General features: G+C 37.3%; 1 long non-coding RNA gene across 1 annotated transcript; it reads left to right on the top strand.

Moving 5' to 3' along the window:
• The first annotated feature begins 521 nt into the window (after positions 1–521).
• On the top strand, positions 522–20,559 carry LOC147834518 (uncharacterized). The gene is made up of 4 exons (XR_015504360.1): positions 522–599; positions 12,354–12,528; positions 12,620–12,763; positions 18,322–20,559. It is a non-coding gene; the product is annotated as an uncharacterized LOC147834518 (long non-coding RNA).
• Positions 20,560–23,220: the final 2,661 nt, after the last annotated feature.

The raw sequence follows: 23,220 nt of genomic DNA, 5'->3' as shown, positions 1-23,220 counted from the left end.
ATTTGAAACTAAATCTGATTAATTTACACCATTTACATTGAAACATTTTATTTTAAGATAGCTTTTTTTTTGTAGCTTAACAATAAAACAAACAAGTATAAGGTTACTTTAAATTTGAAATGACAATCTCTATTCTAAGAGGGAATGAATGGGCCAACTTTGGCCGCGGACCCTCGTTTGGGCATCTCTAGTCTATCCAGTACAGAACACCTATTATTTCAGTGATAATATATTTTATTCACCTACTGTTATTTGTTTCACCTCTTGGTGGCGACAAGTGACTTTTTTGAATCTTTGAATCATTAATTGCCGTGCCGATTCGTTCAAATATTTGAATTCATGCACGTACTAGCACGATAAATACCTTTTGTTTATACTGTTTTTATGTGGCATAGTACAAATACCGTAGTGTAATTTCGAATTTTTTGGTTTTTATTCACGATTTTTATTGGCTTTTATTTTTATACGGTTTTATTAGCAAGTTATTGCATCATTTAATGAACCGATTCGTCTGAAAACACGAGTCATTTCTGAACCAAACATATCATTACTGATTTGCTCGTCGGGGGATTTTGAGGACGAAGTTTTATGTCTAAACTGTAAGTTACTTATTATTACTAACTTATTGTTTCCTAAACTGCTTTGTTAAAGCATATCACACAATCCCTATCTTTATAATGATTTGGCTAACGTAAACTTTATACCTTAGAAAAGGCCCAAAGCATCGTTGGCAGCTAAAGGTTGAGTTAGCAACGTTGTTTTTATTGATAAGTAACGTTAACTGTTTGTTAATATGTCTTATTTTTCTTTTATATTTATTAATAAAGTAGTAAACAGTTTACATGTGATTTTGCTTTTTTACATTCATAAAACTATTTCAGTAATTTTTAGTAAATACTGCAGTGTTTTAAAACTGTACTAGTAAAGGCTAACGTTATACTGTATACATTACACGCTGTGAAATACTTTAAACAATCGTGAACGGGTCTGTATAACTTACCTAGTTAGTAGAAAACCTAATATTTGTCAATTTAATTACTGGGTAAAAAAGTTTGTTGTATCACCACAAAGATAAAATTACATCATTACAGATTAATCCTACAGGAACATAGTACTAAGTTACTGTAACATGTTTTCATACCCTTTTTACCTTTTGTTATTTATAAGGTACAATATTTTTCTTTATGTTAACACACACACACACACACACACCTTAAGTATGATATATACATCTACTAGTTAAATTTCAAAACAATTATTTTTAGCCAGAAACTAATGGATACATTTCTTGCATTTAGTGACTCTGTTACCCGGCGTGGCTCTCCTTTGCTCATTTTGTTAGATCTAATAAGCACATGGATATACACACACATACAATTCAGAAGGAGCATAGCAGCTGAAGTGAGTAGGAATCAAAGAGACATTGGGGATTTTTAATGGCTCCAAATGGCCGTACAGTGGTGACAGTGTAGAATCAACATCCATCCATTATCTCTGCATCCGCTACTTACTCAGACTTCATGAACACATGCTTGCAGCAACACACACACACACACACACACACACACACACACACACACACACACTTACCAGCACCACACACATGTACTTGCACTCAAACACAAACAAATACAGACAGGTACACAGTGCACGCTCAGAAAAAAAGTGTCAACTTGTTTCAGGTCCTCTGGAATCCCAGACCCCCTCTTCACTCTCTCGCGCTCTCACTTTTTATTGCCCCGTTTCCTCCTCCTCCCTCGTTCCGTGGTGCAGAAATGTGTGTGAGGATCGCCACAGAGCAGCTGCTGGCAAGAGCTGCAGGTTCGGGCCAAAGAGAAACACATTATCCTGTTCTAAACAGGAAATGTCTTCTTAAATAGCCATAATTAAAGGCTTCACTGCACAGTTGGGCCTTGGAAACACACTATTTTTTATTTCATGTCGAAAGACGGCATATGTAAACATAATCACACATAAATCTAAACAGTTATTAGTTCACAGTCTGCCTTTTATATATCCCCTAAGCACAGAGAGCATTTGTGACCTGGAAGGGCTGTGAAGCAGTTGTTCGTTGTGTTTATGTGTGTGGTATTGTTGCATTATGTCTGATATCATTTTGTCATTTCAAAATCATTTAAGTCATTTTATATGATGTTTTTAGGTGTATTATTTTATAAGATATTGTATAATAGGGGTGACAAGGTAGCTCAGTTTTTAGCATTTTCGCCTCACAGCAAGAAGATCACTGGTTCAAGTCCTGGCTGGGTAGGTTTTCATTTCTGTGTGGAGTTTGATGTTCTCCCTATGTTTGCATGGATTTCGGGTGCTTCAGTTTCCCCCCACAGTCCAAAGACATGCACTATAGGTGAATTGAATAAACCAAATTGGCTGTAGTGTATGTGTGGTAATGTGTGTATGGGTGTTTCCCAGTACTGGGTTGCAGCTGGAAGGGCATCCGCTGTGTAAAACATACTCTGCATAAATATATGGATAAGTAAAACATATGCTGGCAGTTCATTCCGCTCCTGATGAATAAAGGGAGTAAGTCAAAGGAAAATGAATGATATTGTATAGGCTTACGTATTAATTATATTTACTGACCACGTCCATCCCTTTATGATCACCTTGGCTTGTACCCATCTTGTGATGGCTATATTGACAACAGGATAAAACCATTTTATAAAGCTAAACTCATTTTAAACTGCATTCTTAAATAGTAAAATTACATTAAAAGACATTGGTTCTTAATTTAATAAATGCAGTTATGTACTAGCATACCTAAAAACAAACAAACAAACAAACAAACAAACAAATATTTAGTCATATAAAATAAAGTTGGTAAGGACTAGGCATGGGACGATAACGGTTTTCAAGGTAAACCAGTTTGGAAAATTCAAGGTTTTAAAAACCGTAATACTGTTCCTAAGGTATGAGTAAGATTTTTTACTTACATTTTTTGTTTTGTTTTTTGCAACAGTATCTCCAGCAGAATAAAATATCCAAAGATGCCATTTTAAATTTTAAATAAATATATAAATAAATATGTCTCCAACATTTGCTAGGATATTTATGAATCTCTACAATAGACCTACAGAGTGGCATTAATGTGTCCTGAAGTGAAACGGCAATGAACTCCAGCAAGATAAAGTCAATGTATGCAGAACCACAGAATTTGATCCATAAATAAAGTATAATTAGGGAAACTGTGTTCATCTTAACTGAAAGCTACTTCGTGTTTGCTGGCCTCATACATTACGTACCTGTCAGTCAGTCAATCTGTCAGCACATCACCTTAAGGGGGTTAAACAAATAACACACAGCTCTACTACGGTTACAGTGGTCCTGTTGTAATTCACTTATAATTTAATGCGATTTTGTTTGATTATTACCCGCTATTAAAAAAAACAACAATGACTGAATGTTGTGAATGAGAAGATGTAATGTAGCTGTGGCGGGCTGAATTTTGGTGTGGCGCCCCGCCATGGCAGAATGAATGTAGCAGGAACCTTGAAGGTTATCATTACGTCCGAATCTTATACCGGCCCATGCCTAGTAAGGACTGTATTGATATATACTGTAGATAATAGGGGTGCACGGTATTGGAAAAAACTGATACAGCAATATATACTTTATATGAATATAATTTTACAAAAGATGACCTGAATAATTCAACATGGAAACAATTCATACATCTGCATAAAACATAAAAAGTAAACTGTAGTATTGTCGTTAACAGTCTATCTACAATAGTTGCATGTGAAAAAGTAAAAGTTTTACAGTTCAGATTGCGACAAGTTTTTTCTTTCATAGCGGACACAGAGTTGTGCATGAAAATAAATGTTTACAGTGTCAGTATACCTACTCTAGCCTATAATGTTGATTTTACCCGTGAATTAAATAGTCTCATACTGTTCTCAATGACAGATTGCAAGCATAGGCCTATATCTCAAACATAATTCAACATCAGGATTATTATAAGTAGAATATAATTATTTATAGAAACCAGTAGACCTACACATAATATTAATGTTGTTTTACCGTATGTTTGAGAAAAAACAGTAATCCAATATTAAGCTTTATTTTACATCTACAGAATCATGAGAGAATCATGATCTTTATTTCAAGCAAATAAAAAATCGCGATTCTCATTTTAGCCAGAATCGTGCAGCTCTAATATATATATAAGACCTCCTCATAAGGCCTAATTTGGTTTGAAAAATTCTTTTTTTGTAACATTTAATTTGGTATAATTTGTATATTTATTTTAATGTATTTTTTGTTGGTCATTTATCTACAAATTAAACAAAAAGAACTAATGCATTATAGGTGCAGTAACATGCAAATCCTTTTTTCAATAAAAAGGGAATCATTAATTCAATTCCAGTATGCCTAATATAACAGGCCTATATTACTCATTTCTAACAACTGATTTATTTTATCTTTGCCATGATGACAGTAAATAATATTTTACTAGATATTTTCAAGACACTTCTATACAGCTTGAAGTGACATTTAAAGGCTTAACTTGGTTGATTAGGCAAGTTATTGTAAAACCATGGTTTGTTCTGTAGACTATCGAAAAAAATATATAGTTTAAAGGGGCTAATAATTTTGACCTTAAATGTTAAAAAAAACTGATTTTATTCTAGCTGAAATAACAACAAATAAGACTTTTTTTAGAAGAAAAAATATTATCAGACATACTGTGAAAATTTCCTTGCTCTGTTAAACATTTGAGAAATATTTAAAAAAGAAAATCATTTCAAAGGGGGTTTAATAATTCTAAAAGTTTTAACTGTAATTGCTTAAATAGTGTGCTTGCTGTATTTAAATCAAGTTGTATTGGTGAAAAGGTTCAAAATAAGATCCATTGCATACATTCAGAGCACAGAAATAATGAATTTAAATTTCATGTCAGCATCAAATAAATGCCACTTTTTTGTGACATTAATGCAAAGACACTTTTCATGGACTTCTTTTTAGCCCCACTTGTGTGTTTTCTGCTTTGCGCTCGTGTGTTGTGAATGGCCGTGGTTTTGTGTTCGCCTGCACATGAGTGAGTGGCCTGCACACAGACAGTGGCTATCCACATGAAAGCCTTCCCTGTCCCCACAATTTCGCCTTTGTTGTTACACTGGTCTGATCAAGGGCAGTCTTTGTGAGCTCCCTGTGCCCTGCCTGCATGCACTTTCAAGGGGATATTTCTCTTCCATGTCTACCCCTTTGCTTTCTTCTCTCTCTGAAATTTAGCTCCGTAATTCTTGCCTTTTTCCAGGTAAATGAAAAAAGAGGGCCACGCGATTGATGTGTTTGGCGGCTGTAGGGGAAGCAGTGGTGTGGACAGAGGAAAGTGATTGAGGAATAAAGCCATGTCTTCCCTTTGTCATTACGTCCTCCTCCCTATTTGTTTTCTTTTTCAAGTGTTCTGAAACAACAGCGCTGCTCTTTATTTTCTGTAATAGTGTTGCTTATTTGCTATGAGCCATTGACTTTGTGCCAAAGCCACATTTTCCAGCGAGTTTTGAGTTGTAAACCACATCAAAGGAGGGGTGGGGTGGGGGTCATTCCTGCAGTGAGTGTAAATATTTGGGCACAGAACCCATAGTGGGTGGCACTTTGTGTTCACGAGAGAGGAGTGGCATTGCCCTTGGACACGGAGAGATAAAACCATTCCCCTCTGAGCCTCAACGCAGGATCTAACCCTTTACCCACCTCTTCTTCACTGCTTAATTAGCTCTTATGAAATTAGATGAAGCCCACAGATAGACCACAAGGGGAATAACTAGCGCTCTGGGTCTCATTGTGGAGACTTAATATTCTGAGCAGGTCTGTTGTCTGTATTTGAGGGTCCTAGAAACAGGTGGTCAGGAATTAAACTAGATTTTTACAGTTTCTAAAAAATGTCATGCTTGCCTTTGCAAATCTTGCCACACCACAGTGATGCTTAAGTCTTCTGGGTGGTTGCTAAACCTTTTCTGTGTCACTTGATTGAGGTTTTAAGGTGGTTGCTTGTACATGTATGTAGAGGCTGGTGAATTTGCACCCGCCTCTTTTTATCACTCAATTAAATGGGCGTTATCAGTTGATATCAGCTCATAGATATGGGCCGGTAGGGGCCTTCTGCGCCTACTAGTAGGCTCAGAGGGCTATTATCATCCATCCACATGGTTAACTATACTAATAAAGAAGACTCCAGATCCAGATCTGTTTTTACATTACTGTGATGGCTGGGCTTAGGTTTGGGGTAGGGATAGCCGTTAATAAAATCCAATTAATGGTCAATTTAATAAAAAATATAAATAATTATTGTGGTTAATCAGCTATAATAATAGAGAAGACTTCAGATCGAGATCTGTTTTTACATTACTGTGATGGTTGGGTTTAGGGCTGGGATTGGGATAGACGTTAGTAAAATACAATTAATGGGTAATTTAATAAATTATATAATAATTCTCGTTAACTTCCAGCCGCAGCCATATATGAACTATAGCTGATTAACCATGTGGATGGATGATTACAGCCTTCTGAGCCTAATAGGCGCAGAAGGCCCCTACTTGCCCATATCTATCAGCTGATAACCACTGATAATGATGATAACACCCATTCAGTACAGTGATAACATTCAAATTCTGGGATGTTACGAAGGAATACTGAGTGGTTTTACTTTTTAAATAGCTAACACTGAGTTGTTTTACCCTGGGTTAACAATTAATCCTGAGTATTCTTAAACTGGTGTTTCACACTGTACATCACTAAACCCCAGGTTATTGTTCCTTTATTTGTGTTTCAGTGTCATTAGCCCCTTTCACACATACAGACCTTTTTGGAAAATTGGCGCCAATTTTCCAGAAAGGTTGTATGTGTGAACAGGTCCTTTTTGAAAATACCGGTAAATTCGTTCTGGCTATTTTCCGGAAAGAGAAGTTGTAACATTACCGGCAATTTGCCGGAATGCTGCGCTGTGTGAATGCAGATGGAAGATTGCCGTAATAAGCGCGTGCACGTCTAGAACGTGCTGACGTGAGACGTCTGCTTTAGCCAATCACAACAGTCAGACGCATTTACGTCCGCGCGGTTTGTTAGAATAAAAGCCTTTGAATATTTTTCCAGACACATTTAGCTGCTAGAAGTTAGTCAGATCACGTTTATATGTTCTTCTTAATGCCAACTGTGTAAATAATCATCGATGAGATGCTTATGATAAGCCGTTGTTTGTTTACCTTCAAGCTTTGCGTGTGCCTGTGAAACAGCCTGTGAGCGCCTGCACACGCACATATCATGAACATCTCGACATGCGAAAGTGATCCTGCGAAAGTTGTTCACAATATTGATCATCCACAGAGTTTGTAATTTAGTCAAATGTTTACAAATACAAGCGCAGCCGTTTAAAGCTCATTTGTGGTGAATGATGTCAGAATTTACCGGTATTTTGGAATGGATGTGTGAATGCTCTTTTCCGGAAAAATTCCGTAACGTCCTCGCCTGTGTGAACAGCGCTTTTTTGAATATACTGGTAAAGTCGTTCCGGAAATTTTCCAGATATTTACCGGTATCACTGTGTGAAAGGGGCTATTGACTGACCAAACCAGGCACGTGACATGTTTACACAATGGTTTGGCATTGTGCATCTTTGTATTGTTGCAGACTGTGTGCAATTAGTTTTTTCAGTTGGGCTTTTCTTAGACTATTAAGGTCTTCCTCTCAAACCATGAGTGAATTGTTTACAATGCGCAATGTTTCCATGTTTGTTCAAAGCATGTGCATATGAGGCACGATTGACTGTAAGTGTGTGCAGGGTTAAATTTGGGGATGGGTCATTAAAGCCGACTTCTAAATCACACCTGTAATTTTCTTATTCTTTAATCACATTTTTTTTACTGAATTTAACAAGCATACAGTAATTTCTGTTTAAAGGGGAAAATGTAAAGAATAGTGATGGGAAATGTCGAATGTTCTTCCAAAAAACAAACAAACAAAAAGTGCTCAGGGGTAATTTAATATCTTTGGGTAAGGGATTCATCAAAACAACAACAGAAATCAGTCCAAGGCACTCAAAAAATGTGGAAAATTTAAAAAGCCTTTATTCACATGGCTAAATCTTAAAAAAAAACCTACGCGTTTTGGCATAGAACAGTCTTTATCAGGGTAATCTTCATCAGGTTACCCTGATGAAGGCAGTTCCTTGCTGAATCGCGTAGGTTTTTTTAACATTTAGCCATGTAAATAAAGGCTTTTTAAATTTTCCATATTTTTCGAGTACCTTGGACTGATTTCTGTTGAATTTTCATTCTTACCTTTTATAGTCTGAGTATTTGATAAGCAGTTTGATAAGATGCGCATGTAAGAATGCACAATGCTAGTGAATTTGGGAACAGGTCAAGTTTAATCCAAGTTTAAGGAATGTACACTACCTGACAAAAGTGTTGTCGTCGATCCTAGTTGTAAGAGCAACAAATAATAATTTGACTTCTAGTTGATCATTTTGAAAAGTAGCAAAAGGTTTTTTCAATGAATCAATTGGTTTTCAGTGATCTGTTGAACTGCATCCCAATCTTCACAAATACTGCAGAAGACCTATTGGAACCCGCATGGACCCATAATTCTCAGAGAAATCAGTCAAGTTTAGTGAAGGAAATATCATGGTTTGGGGTTACATCTAGTATGGGGAGTGTGAGAGATCCGCAGAGTGGATGACAACATCAATAGCCTGATGTGTCAAGACATTTTAGCTGCCCATTACATTACAAACCACAGGAGAGCGAAAATTCTCCAGCAGGATAGCGCTGCTCCTCATAATTCAGCCTCATCAAAGTTCCAAAAAACAAAGAAGGTCAAAGTGCTCCAGGATTGGCCAGCCCTGTCACCAGACTTGAACATTTTTGAGCATGTCTGGGGTAAGATGAAGTAATTCTTTTCCCACTGCATCATGACTTTATATTCTATACTGTATATTTTTTTCTGTTAAGTGATAAGACATTTGTTTAAGCAAAGTCAGACCTTACTGTACTAATAATTAAAAATCATCAAGATCAAGGCATGATCATATTTTATTTTGGTAATAATCCAGAGGCCTTTGCCTTTCACATAAGTCACTTCTAACACTAAATAATCTGATAAAAATCAAGTTACTATTTGTTGTTCCTAAAACTTGGATAGGCGACAAGACCTTTGCCAGGTAGTGTATATGTCACTGTAGATTAGTAGATTAGCACCAGATAAATGATGTGTAATGTGAGATGTAAAACAAGAGTAATCATTTTAGATATGAAAAGTCCAAAACTGCATGACAACTCTATCTATAACTCTATTTTTTGAACACATTGAGAAGCTTCACAATTTGAAACATACAGAAAGTTGTTATGCAGAAGTTAAATACATGAGGTTAAATGCTTAGCATGAGCAATAGCGATAGTGTTGTTTTGGCCATAACTGATAAATGTAAGATGCTCAACGGTCAAATAGGTTTTTATAAAAATAAAGATTATGCAGGGAACATGTTTTGTGCTCTTAACATCCCAAAATTGATTTAACCATCCGCACCCTAAAGCATTGCTGTAAGAAACTACTACCATAGCCTATATCTGGACAAAAGGAAAATCAGACCTCGGCGTGTCCACGGGGACTGTTTAGCGTAGTTGGAGCCTGTTCTGTCAATAACTATGATTATCAGCTCGCTGAGGTCATGCTACAGAGGGAGGAGAGGCCTCGAGGTGTCAGAGGTGGAGCGCGTATGCCCACAAGGTATAAGGACCTGCACTTCAACAACATGTGGGTGTACTTATATACGACCTTACCAGAGTCACCCCAGCCCTGCCTTCCAGGGCTCTAATCATAGTCTCCATGTCCTCAAGCTACACAGTGTGGTCAGCAGACATTCTGGCTGCAGTGGAGAAACTTCAGATGCCCGCATAATTTTCTCCTTTTTTAACTGAATCTTACCAGTGACCCTGGCTTGGCCTCTCGCTCACCCCTGCCTCCGCACGTCTAGCACCCGACCGAAACAACTTTACGCCCTCCTGCTCAGAGTCTCGTGTACAACGCCGACTTCCAGAGTTCAGCCAATTGTTTTGTATCAAGGCAATAAATCTGAATTGTTATTGTTCGCCCTATTATTTGCAAGCGAGGGTATGTCTGTGTGTCAGAGCAGCGCTGCATGCGCGAGCCACAGGTTGCACATTTGGTTTTAATTGCGGCCGTTTCAGTCCAGGGCAAATGGAAAGCACATGGAAAGCCCTCCACCTGCCTTGAGTCAGCTACTGACAGAAACACAGCAAATCACACTGACAAGAGGAAGGGAGGCACTGAAAGAGAAGGGGGAAAAACTCTAGCGAGTTGATAGAGGGCGTGCAGTGAATAATTAATGATGGATTCAGAAGGAAAATAATCTTTAAAAGGTAAAGGAGAACAATTAAGGCTTCGAGACTAATGAAGTGCAAGTGAACAAGTTTTGGTTGCGGGTAGGGGGCGCTGTTTTTCATTGGCCACACATGATCCTTGTGTAGCGTTTGGAAATATGCCTGTGCCTGGCTGACTTGATAAGAAACACATGCAATTCGGACAAAGAGACTCCTCTTGTATGATTCCCTCTGCAGAGGCGAGAACATAAACAAGCCGATTCAAATTAAAGAAGCCAGTGTCAAAATATTTCAAGCCACCCAACCTGGACGGAACAGATTTCAACAGAAACAAGACTGAGATACCGGCCTAAATGCTTGACAAAAAAGAAATCTTTGATCTGGCAACAGAAGCAAGTGATGAAAACTGTTTTATGGAGAGATAAAACAGTGAAGTGATTACAAAGAGGACGAAAAAAACATGACAGACTTCCATCGGCTTGGTGTTGCTAAGGCCTTGAAGTGCGGTTTAACTCATGCGCTGCATTTTATGTTGACTATACAGACTGATTTCAGCTGCATTTAATACTTTAAACCTTTACTGTTTAAAGGTCACTGGTATTTATACATAATGCACGCTGTCGTTTTCATATGAGGAACATCCTGCATTGTGTTACAGTTTACAGAGGCAGACGGATATCACATGTGTGAGGCTAAAGTGTTTTCGCAACTAAAAATAGTGTCTGTGGGAAAAATGTGTGTTTGCTGACAAGTTTCATTCATGCTGGTTTTGACTAACTGTATGAACAAGCAACCTTTTACAAGCCACAGATTTGAAAAGTCCTTGGAAGCTTGTTGGAAATCAGACTGCACATACTTTTTCCAAGTCTGTCACCCCAAGTGTATTCTGCACGCTGACATACACCATGCTTAAGGGCTGCAAATATCTCAATATCTAATTTGTCTTTTCAGGACAGGCTTGTAAACAGTTTGCTATTGCAAGCCTATTTCCACATAAGAGTAATGAAATTTTTATTATTGTGAAAAAGTACAGTCATGTTTCTGTAACAGTTGCTCATAATTTCTACTTTCTAGCTTACATTTATGACTTGGTATGTCCAAATTGCAAGTTCAGTTCTCAGAAATGCAATGTTATCTTAATAGCAATCAGCTAAATCTCATAGTTGTGGCTTAATTTCTCATAATTGTGTCTATAACTGACCATGTTATTTTATATCATTAAAGGGTCACGAAACACCAAAACACATTTTTTGAGATGTTGACAGTCAAATATGTGTTCCATGTTGCTAAAACACTATAAGGACACATATATTGCACGAAAAAGTAAAAATTGGTTGTTTTTGCATTATTTTGAGCAAATTCATCCTTTTGGTTTGAAAATAAATTTTGAAGCTACATCACGGCCATGAGATCCTTGTGTAAATTCCAGCGTGGAGACTGGATGTCTGTACTGGCGGGTACAATGTGACGTCTTTAAGCTCTCAGCATTAGTTCATGAGAGAGACTTGATTCGAACCAATCAGCACACTCTATTGTGAATGAGGTGCAACTTCATTGATATGCATGATAGCTTCGAAGACTGTTTTTACCTGTTACAGTGTTCAGACGGCAGAGAGACGCCACATTGTGTTGCCAACCGTAATTCAAACAAGTGGAAGAAGAAGAATTGTTTGGAAACATGGGTCGTCAGTGTTCTGTTTTTAAATGCGCTGCAATAAAGGTTTTGTTTTCAATTCCCCGCTATGAGAGTGCAACTTGACTCCTGCAACCTTATACTTCAAAAGTATAGTATTAGTTTCTCATTAGAATAAAATGGGACTAGAATACACAATTGTAAAGTTTGACTATCATACCTGCCAACACTCCTGTAACGGGAGTCTCCCGTATTTCCACTTTTCAGACCCATCTCCCGCTACCCTCCTGTTTTGTTATTTCTCTCGGAAAACTTGTGTAACTCCCATCTTTCCCGTAACATCTTTCTTCACTGTTTTGATACAGTCTGTGAAACCCTGGGTCTCCCAACATTGGTAGGATTCGATTGCAGCGTTTGCCTGAAAGACGCTTCATAGGATAATTACTATTACTAAGACCACAGTACCCGGTTCTCAACAGTGTTATTCAGATACCTCACCCCGAACCAATCTTCCGGATTTTCATAGACAAATGTTGGCAGGTATGCTGACTATATTTTGCTTTTTTTCATAACTGCAACTGTATATTTAAAAAATCGGAAGCCATTGATTGATTCTTTTCTCTCCTACCAGCTGACCGCTTACCTCCATATGGATGGCTTTCCTGCTGTTACCAGTTTGTCCAGTGGCTCGACATGTACATCGCTGGATTTGAGATGCAGAGCGAAGTTGACCGTGACGACATGGATTCCGGTAAAGAATGGTTCCAGAAACCAGGTAAGACAAAAACAAAAAACGAAAAATAAAATAAGTAAATAACGGTAAGAATGTGGTAAAATCTGAAAATGCAGTAAAAATAAGGCGAGGGCTTTTCTCTTTCCGGATTGCTTTTATAAACACTGTCGGTTGGGTGTAGGGAAGTGGGTGGGCGGGTCAATCTGTGCTTTTTAAAACACTATTGGTTGGGTTTAAGGAAGAAGTAGGGTGGGTCAGTCAGTCAGTGGACAGCAGCCTCTGGTGGATTTACACAAGAACAGCGGGTGCGAATGACACTTGCGAGAGAAATTTAAGATCTGATGAAGTGTACACAGCAGCCTCTGGTGGTGTCATGAAAACAAAAAACGTAGCTCCTGGGACGTATTTTGCTCTCTCCATAAATATATGGGGGTACGTAATCAGAATGAGCCTGGGTTGCACACTTCCATGTTTTTCTTTTTTTTTTTTTTTGGGTGAACTTGTCTTTTTTAATGGGAAATCTGCTAAATCTAGCCTCATTTAACTACATAAAATTGGAGTTTCTTTTCGTCCTCAAAGTTTGTGCAATCTTGAACTCCGCTTAATTGGGGGGCACAAAGGAAGCTTATGTTACAGCCGTGTCCGGCTGCATATACGACTGATCCATGCGATTCCCTCATCAGTGTGAGGTTGGCCATCCTGCACCAATCAGCGGCCATGTACCTCTCATCTCCTATCTCATTTAGAGTCACTTAACTCCATGCCTAAAACTTCCCCGTGCCATACGCAAAAACCTTCTGCTGCCTTCAACTCTTCTGAGGTCACAGCCAGCCTACCAAATGAGTTTCAAATGTTCACGTTATTTATGATTAGGTATCAATTCACTCTACAAATCCCTTGCAGATGTTTTTGTCACTGCAATCCTCTTCCACGTACGTAGGCTTGCATTTGCGTACGTGTGTGTGTTAGAGAGAGAGGGTCTTGTATGAATTATACATACAGCAGGTGTTACTGTTTACCACTAAGCCTTAAGCCTGGGTTATACATCACAGGCATGGCAATATCATCTCAGTTCAGGCACGGATAAAAATACATTTCCCACCTTCATCCTCCCCAATAAGAAAAATGGCAAGAACTGCTGAAGTTTAATGGCAAATGGAACAACTAATAGTCTAATGGTTGAATGAGAATTAGCATTGTGTTTTATTGCGATTTTACAGGCTAATTATAAAGGTTATATTTTGGCATTCACAATTCCATGAATAAACCATAGAAACATTTACAAATTGGATCTTAAGATTACCATAATGTTCGTCATACTAAGAAACAAAATGTTTTTTTAATGGTTCTATCTGTTTAGGAAACCAAAAGTTCTTGTAAAGCATGTCTGTAAAAACCTTAATTTCAATTATAAATCTTTATTTTTAAGAGAGTAAACTATATTATTATTATTTCTTCTGTTCTTATTATTAATGACTTATTTATTCACTTATTTAACCTGGTAAATAGGACACAAATCAATTCATCCTAGTGTGTATGTGCGTTTTAGCCTGCACTGTGTTTTTGTGCCAGTAGAGGGGGTCATCAAAATGTCTGTCATGAATTTGGTGCTTAACTATGCTCACTTTGGCTTTCTGATTGATTTTATTATAAAATGATGTTCCTGGTCTTGTTATATATGATTCTTTTATTAATTTGTCCCATGGGGTGTCTCTTAGTCTACACTTCAAAAAATAACTCATTGAATGAACTACATTTAATTGCAGGATTTCCATCCAATTGCAGGATTTCCATCCAATATATATATATATATATATATATATATATATATATATATATATATATATATATATATATAGACAATTAGATGCAATTGAGTTGGACCAACATGATTTTATCAAATGAAAGTTTAAATACATTTGTATTTTTGTTTAACTTGAAATCAAAGGTCTGATATTATGTCGTCTATTATGTGTCGCACATTTAGAAGTCTTGTAGTTTCATTTGAAGTTATCCTAAATTAACTAAAAGAGCCATTTTAAGCATATTTCAGATTACATATTACATCTACACTGTAACACAAAAAGTTAAGGTAACTCAAACAATTTGAGAAAACCGATTGCAACAAACCATTTAAGTAAAAAACTAATCCCAATAAGTACTGTGAACTTAATCCATTTGAGTAAGAGAAGCAATTTAAGCACAGTAAAACCCAATAAATGAAGAGAACTCAAACCAACTGAGTACTGTAAATCCCAACAAGTTAAGGCAACTCATAGTGTTTGAGGAAACTAATTGCAACAAACCATTTGAGTTAAAAAGCTAATCTATATGAGTACTGTGAACTTATTCCATTTAAGTTGAAGTAATGAGGTATTTAATTAACTTATTACTTTCAACACTAAGTTCAAAACTCTTTTCAAATGAGTAGAATTAATTCAGTCAATTTTGAGTTACACATTTCGTTTGATAAAGTTGACTGTTGGGTTTACAGTGTACAGTAGATTGAGACTGATCTCAGAACTAATTTCAGGACAGTTATTGCTCACTGAACAAAGCAACTAACTGCATTTTTGCTAATTAAGCTGCCAACACCAAAAGCATGGGCGCTTCTGGTAATCTCAAACTCAAAGCAGTATATAAAAATCTTCTAGATCTCTAAAGTAAAGATTAAACTCTAACAAGTCTTTCTATTACCTTTCAACACCCAATATTACTTTTATTATCAACATTTTCCTTTCTTAATTCAATCCCGCATGCTGAGACCTACAAAACCCCTAACCAGGTAGCTGAACCAACACAATTACTTCATGTTATCCCAACACAAAACACTTAAGCTAACTTAATGGTTTACAAGTTTAAGTGGACTGATCATGAAGCAAATAAATTAGCCAAAGAAATTACAAGTATTGTGTAGTTTCAGCTCATTTTAAACAGGTAGTTTAAACAAGCAGCAATAATCATTTTTTGAGTGTAATTAAACACAGTTAAACCACCTAATCAGGTCTCACCAGGCATACTTCAAACTTAAAGTCAGTTGTATTAAGACAAGTTCAATCTAAACTGCTTGACAGTAGCCCTTTACAACCAAGTCTTGATCTATATTAAAGCTAGAAAATGTTTGGCCATGACCTGTATAAATGTTCAAAATGTAATAAATTCCTACACTTACAGCAGCTTCTGGTTGACATTGTGAAAACCCCTTGTTTTTCACCACGTCCTGCCAATATTCCAGTAATGTCCACATTCACAAATCCAGAATATTTATGGTGGATAAAATCCCTCCCTTTTTTTCTCTTTGACAAATGTTTTCAGATCTTTAATGAGACATTTTCACATCTCCTTCATATCATGAACACAAGCAATATTGTTTATGTTATTACAGTAATTTAAGCAAGAATTGCTTGCTTTAAGTGGGCTTCATAGTAATGTTGCTGTGAATTTTAAGAAGCGGGACTGAATGTTGCAGGCCTCACCGTTCGACTCATTATACAATTCCCCTGTGGCCTCCTCTAGAACATCTCTCTTACTGAAACTTACCCTTTCAGATCTCATCAGTCATAGGTTACCCCCGCTGACAGGCCTGCCTTGAGATTGACGCACACATCTTTAAACACACACACACTGCCGTATTCCTTCTTTTCGTTCTCTCTTGTAAGGCATTTACATAGTGAAGCAAACCTGGACACGCCACACACATACACCAGTGTCCTTTGGGCTCCTCCACACGCCACGTCTGTGCAGCTCTGAGAAGCTTGGACGTAAGGCTCTAAGGACACTAGGAAGACCGCGCACATGACCTTCCTCAACCCCTCTTTCCCTTTGCCTCAACATCTGGTTTGGTTATCCCTATCCCTGCCGGTGATCCCTCTCACACACACACGCACAACCTCGACAAAACACACATGCACACACGTGCACACACATGCGCGCCACCTCTTGCCCTCCGTCCATTAATCGTATCAGCCACATCATGCCCTCTGCTTTCGCCGTGATTGGTAAAGTAAACCCAAGATGTGAAAATGATGTATGAGCTGCTCTGCTACGGAAACGACAGTCGAGCAGAACCTCAACCTCAGCCAGACCCCGCTGTGCTGCTCTCTCCCCCTTTGAAGGACCCCACTCTTCTCCCAGAAACCCTTTTTCTCCCAATAGGCAAGACACACCTGTCCTCCTTATATGTCACAACGTTTTACAGGCAAGAGTTTTTCAGCCCTTTATTGGAAGCATCTGAGCCGAAGCCTTGTTAGAGATAGGACCTGCCAAAGGATGTTGTTGGCTTATGTGCCGTGCTGTAAATGCAGTTAATTTTGGAGAATGCAGGACCCATTATGATAAACGCTGCACTGCTTTTGTAGCACAGCAGAGAGGGAAAAAAAAAGTCTCTAGATGATGCATTTTGTCATTAGATTTTTTTTCCAGTAGTGCAGTGGATTGTAATGATTCTGCGGAATGAGAGCATTGTGCTGTCATTGTGAATAATAAAAACATCAACTAACTGTTGTCTCGAAAGACAATGTGGGGTTCATTTTCAGCCATCTTGTCGTCTGCAATCACACTGCTATTTCTCAGCCTAAACACACCACACGCTGCCTCAGCTTCTGCTATAGAACAATGATCATCTCACTGAACCATAATTCTGTTCCTTGAACCTCACAGAGAGTCTATAATAATTAAGAGCACAACACAATCACTGAATGAAATGGTTTGTGCTCTTTCCATAAATGAAGCTGATGCACCACTAATGTGCAACACAGAAATGCATGTATGTGTGTGCCTGTGGGTGGGTGTGCACTCACCGGCCACTTTGTTAGGTACACCTTGTCAACTGATTGTTGACACGAAAATCTAATAAGCCAGCTCAGTGCTTCGTACACATGGTCAAGATGATCTTCTTAAGTTAATAATAGTTAATAATAATAGTGGGGCATCATGGTGGCGCAGTGGGTAGCATGATTGCCTCACAGCAAGAAAGTCGCTTGGTTCGAGCCTCGGCTGGGTCAGTTGGCATTTCTGTGTGGAGTTTGCATAGTCTCCCCATGTTGGCGTAGGTTTCCAAAGACGGGGTATAGGTGAATTGGGTAATCTAAATTGTCCGTAGTGTATGTGTGAATGGGTGTATGGGTGTTTCCCAGTATTGGGTTGCAACTAAAAGGGTGTCCGCTGCGTAGAACATACACTGTAAAAAATGCAGGATTCCACACAATATATTCATGGTGTCCCAACACAAATGGATTAATTTAACTTAACACTTTTAACAAATGTATGTGGATTGAACATAAAAAATTAATTTGTCTTAATGAATTCTCAAGAATTGTGTTTTTTCCAACTCATTTTGAGTTCATTTTGATTTTGATTCCAGTGTGCATATTGGATAAGTTGGCGGTTCATTCCACTGTGGCAACCCCAGATTAATAAAAGGACTAAGCTGAAAACAAACAAATAAATAATAAAAATAATTCTTTACATTTATATTGTGCTTTTCTGGACACTCAAATCGCTTTACACATTTTTGGGGGCAATCTCCTCATACACCAGCAATCAAAAACAATTAAAGTTTTTAATGTTGTTATTTACTGGGATTTCTCTTGGGTTAACAGTGAATTATCTGAAAAACAGAAGATATCCGGTGAGCAGCAGTTCTGTGTGTGTAAATACCTTGTTGATATCAGTTCAGAGAAGAATGGCAAGACTGGTTTGAGCTGAGCTGAAAAACAACAGTAACTCAAACAACCACTCATTACAACCCAGGCGAACATCTTTGAATCCACTACACATTGAACCTGATGCAGATGAGCCACTGCAGTAGAAGAGCACACCAGTGCCGCTCCTATCAGCTAAGAACATGAATCTGAGCATACAATTCACACAGGCTCACTAAAACTGGACAATAGAAGAATGGAATGGATTCTGTCAGTATTGGATGGTACGGTTGGAATTGGCATAAACAACATGAAAGCATGGATCAATTCAGGATGTTTCAGGCCAGCTCATCTTGTGATGGCTGCTTTCAGCACAATAACGCACCATGCCACAAAACTGAAATCATTTCAACCTAGGGCTGGGTCGATAAACAATATTATATCGAATCACAATCAAGCTTATGTCAGTAACAATGATAAGCTCTGGAATTTTTAACTGATCTAAGAGCCCATTACTCAGCAGAAATGTGCAACAATGGGAATCTAGAAGTGTGTTGGTTTTAGAGATGCCACCAAATATTATCGCCCAATAAATATGGGTTATTTTATTTAATGGACCCTCTAAATTTTGTGGCTTTAATCATTGTCGGGGTACTCTAAAGTATGGAAGCATTAACAACTGATATAGAAATATATATTGTTAAAGTTCAATATGTAACCTAATTAATAAAGATTGCATTTTTGCCATATCGCCCAGCCCTATTTCAACCTAGAATCTTTAACATGGCAATGAGAGCACTAGACCCAAATACCCTCAATAGTCCTCAAACCACCTTTGGCATGTGGTGGAACAGGAAATTTGCATCATGGATGTGCAATTCTATGATGCTATCATGTCAGAATCTCCGAGGAATGTTTACAACACCTTATTAAATCTATTCCATGAGGAATTACTTTAAGTCAGTTCTAATGGTCCATTCTGTGGTGTACCTAATAAAGTGGCCAGTATATGTGATTTTTGTGTGTGTACCTGTTTTTGTGACATATCAGGACACAAATCTGTTTAATGACATGGGTACGACACAGGGATTGCAAAAAGGAGGTGAAATATGAGGACATTGGTGACATCCTTGTTTCTCAAAAAGCTTATAAATCACACAGAATTATTTTTAAGGGTAAAACTGCACACAGTCTCCTGTGATGGTTGGGTTTAGGGGTAGGGTGGGGTGAGGACAATACAATATACGCTTAGAACAGTATAAAATGAATGAAAACCTATGTAATGTGCCCACTTTTCACAAAAAAAGTGTGTGTGTGTGTGTGTGTGTGTGTGTGTGTGTGTGTGTGTGTGTGTGTGTGTGTGTGTGTGTGTGTGTGTGTGTGTGTTCGTTCATTCTGGCCCTTACAATTACAGTATTTTTTCTGTTTTTTCTGTATTGTTTTCTATTCACTAATTTCATGATGATATGCTATTCACAATGATTTATTATCACAGTTGACCAGTCAACTATTAATTAGTCAGTAAGAAATTACCTACACTCAAAAAAAGTTTTTTGATAGTTAAAACTACTTATTTACAATAAGCTGAAAGAACACAATTCTTGAGATTTCATTGTGACAACTTAATTTTTTTTATGTTTAATCCATAGATTTGTTAAGTGTTAACTTAATCAATTTGTGTTGGGAAAACATGAATGAATTGAGTGGAACCCTGCATTTTTAAATGAAAAGTTGAAGGAGGGTTTAAAGAAACCCTGATGATGAAGGTCTATTTCATTTCAGTCTTTTTAAGTTACAGAAATCACACATGAAAATGTACTCATGCAAAGAACTGAATAGCATAAGAAACAAATAGTTGTCCTGTAGGCTTTTGTTGAGACCTGTGAATTTGGTTATAGATGCCTTGTCAGTATTGTTAACTGCCAAACAGTGTATGAAGGTACCAAATTAATCTGCAGTGGGAACATGCTTAGAGAGAATTGTCAGCCATTAAGGTTCTTAACCGCACAACTGATGAGTCAATGTGGATGAGATTTCAGAAAATGAGTTTGTGTATCTGATGTCAGAGATAAAAACCTAAGAACAAGTCATTTTGACCTTCTTATTTCTTTCTTTTTTGGTCTGGTTGAGAAATATTCATTATTATGGAAATGACTTCTTTTTTACTAAATCAAGTAAAATTACATGTTTATTGACTAAGAGTTGGATTTGTTTTTTTTATTAATGGCTTTTAAATTGATCTAAAATTTCAATAAAGAGAAACAATTTAATGTGTATAGAACAATTGAATGTTTACATATATAATGGACATCTCTCAGTGATATAAAGAAATTAAACAAAAAGCCTTTAGCTAATATTTTATTATGTTGCAGAAGGACATTGCATCTCTTACTTTCCTTGACACACATCAGTTCATATATTAGGAATTGAAGGAAGTCAGAAATAAACCGATTTCATGTTAAGAATCTTTGACACACAGATGATGGCTGTCTTCCCACAGGAATCATCCACTGAGACTTCATGGGGATTCTTTGGGTAAAAAAAGTTGTATTGTCATTTACATAAAAGTCATATCAGTTTAAGTGGAGGGGTTCTAACTCTAGTTTGCTTTTATTCTCTGTTGTGCTGCTCTGTGTTCTGTGCATGCATGTTGAGTCAATGTATCGTAATACATCCCCAGGAATCATAATTACATTAGTTTGAAAAGATGTCAGGGGTGTGCATGTGTGTGTTGAGGGGGGTATGGGTGGAGGGGGAAGCTCATCCCATTTTGTGGAAATGCTGAAACTCCAGGAGGTCTGACAGCCAATTAAATAAGCACCAATCCAGCTCCACCCAACCCCCACCCACCCTTCGCTCCAAGACCCCCTGCACCTCCTATTCAACACTCATTCCTCACTCAGAGAGGCAGACAGAAAAAGCGAGAGCAAGAGACTAAGGGAGTGAGAGACAGAAAGAAAGAGAGATCTCTATTGTCATCACTGTCTGTCAGTCATAGCCATGGGCCTTGGAGGTAAAGCAGGAAGACCAAAGAGCAGAGAAAGGCCATTGAGTCTTTGGATATGTTCGGTACAAGCCGTAGGGTGTTTTTGGTGGGGATTCAGCATAGGGCAGAATTTAGCTCAAAAAGAAAAGAAAGAAAAAAAAGATAAAAAACTGAAGCCCAGTCATTGGCCAGGGTACCTGAAAACGATTGAGCCTGTACACTTTTATGACATGGTAAGAATGACAAGAGCCGAGGAGTTTCAGAGTGAACAAAGCAAATGATAAAGTTCGCTTTGCATCCATCAGTCTAAAACAAAATGTGCAATAGAATTTGTCTTAACTCATATTCAAATTCTGATTTCAATATATTTTCCAATCAGCATCGCTTCCCCATGAAAATAAAGAAGACAAAATGAGTGGCTGATTTATCTCTCTTGAATATTTTATTGCTGTCAAAACATTTGTAAAGGGATTAAAAGTGGGGACTTAAAAGACAAACAATCACACGAGTAAAGCAAAGGAATAGGATATTGCATGAAATAATCCCCAGACCAGTCTCTGATAGCCGGCCAATAGTTTGAATCAATAGTTAAAGAATGTAAAAGTTGTGAAGGCTAGTGAACGAACATTCATCATGGCCACTGCACCACAGTCTTTTCACATCCTCATTGGTCATTACATGCAGAGCTCAGACAACCACCGGAAACTGAATACTATTACAAGAGAAGACACGTTCAGGAACAGTTTTGTGTTGCAGTATGTGTTATAAAACTGCTTCATTGTAACTAAACAATTAAGCCCGGTCGATACAAAGTAACATATTATTTTCTGAGAACAACCTCGTGTACAACAGACATGATTCTGGATTGACTTATTTTATTACTTAAAAAATATGCTTGGGTTAATTCTATAATGTTTTTAACATGTGCTTTCAGTTTACTGTATTAGCAATTTAATCTGAAATTACGCCTGTTTAAAAAAAATAATTCAACGCCTTCCATTGAGGTTAATTTTTTTCCCTTCTATTTTTAACATATTAAGCCACATTGCTTCAATGATGTTTAAAAGCCATAGCCAAAATTATCAAATGAAAGAAGCACGTTTCCAGAACTGATCAGAAAAGGTATTTGGATTTACTTTAAATAGCCGGTTAACCGAGCACAGCGGCTTTGGACTTGTTTAACGGGCTCTCCTGTGTTTTACACCACACGATTCTGTATTTGTAGCCCTTATATCGTTCTAAACCTTATTTATCTATAAAGTTACTACAAACTAACCAACTAACTAACTAACTAACTATATATATATATATATATATATATATATATATATATATATATATATATATATATACAAATGTCGTACATTTAAAACTTCAAATTTTTATTGTTAGCTTTGAAGAAATTCGTCGCATAAAACAGTTTAAAATATTTTATATAGCGCAGGCCTTTTACTTGTTTTTTTTTCTTTTGTGAACTATGTAGGCTATTTAGCCTAAATAAAAATATGTACAAAACCAACTGCTGGATTAACCCATTGGATAGGTTCCTCCATATTTAACACAGCATTTTTAAAAAGTATATCATTCAGGTCAAAATCATCGTTATTGTTGTTGATATATAATTTAAGTTGATGGCATACTATCAATAATTATAAATTATATGCATTTGTCCATACATAGAATATTTAATCGTTTATTTGGAACTTTTCAAGTGAGCAGTTTCTTACGTTTCAAGAGAGCAAATATGACTGAAAGCTGCGAGCTCCAATATTTCTTATAAATCTATAACGAATTTTAGAAGGCGATTTGAAATATTTTAGTTCTCAGCTGGGCACCTCAGACACAAAGGGAAAGGTATGAAGCTTCCTCAG

Source organism: Danio rerio, chromosome 12 (assembly GCF_052040795.2).
Source record: "Danio rerio strain M-AB ecotype USA chromosome 12, GRCz13ab, whole genome shotgun sequence".
NCBI lineage: Eukaryota > Metazoa > Chordata > Actinopteri > Cypriniformes > Danionidae > Danio > Danio rerio.
This window is presented reverse-complemented; position numbering and strand designations above follow the sequence as displayed.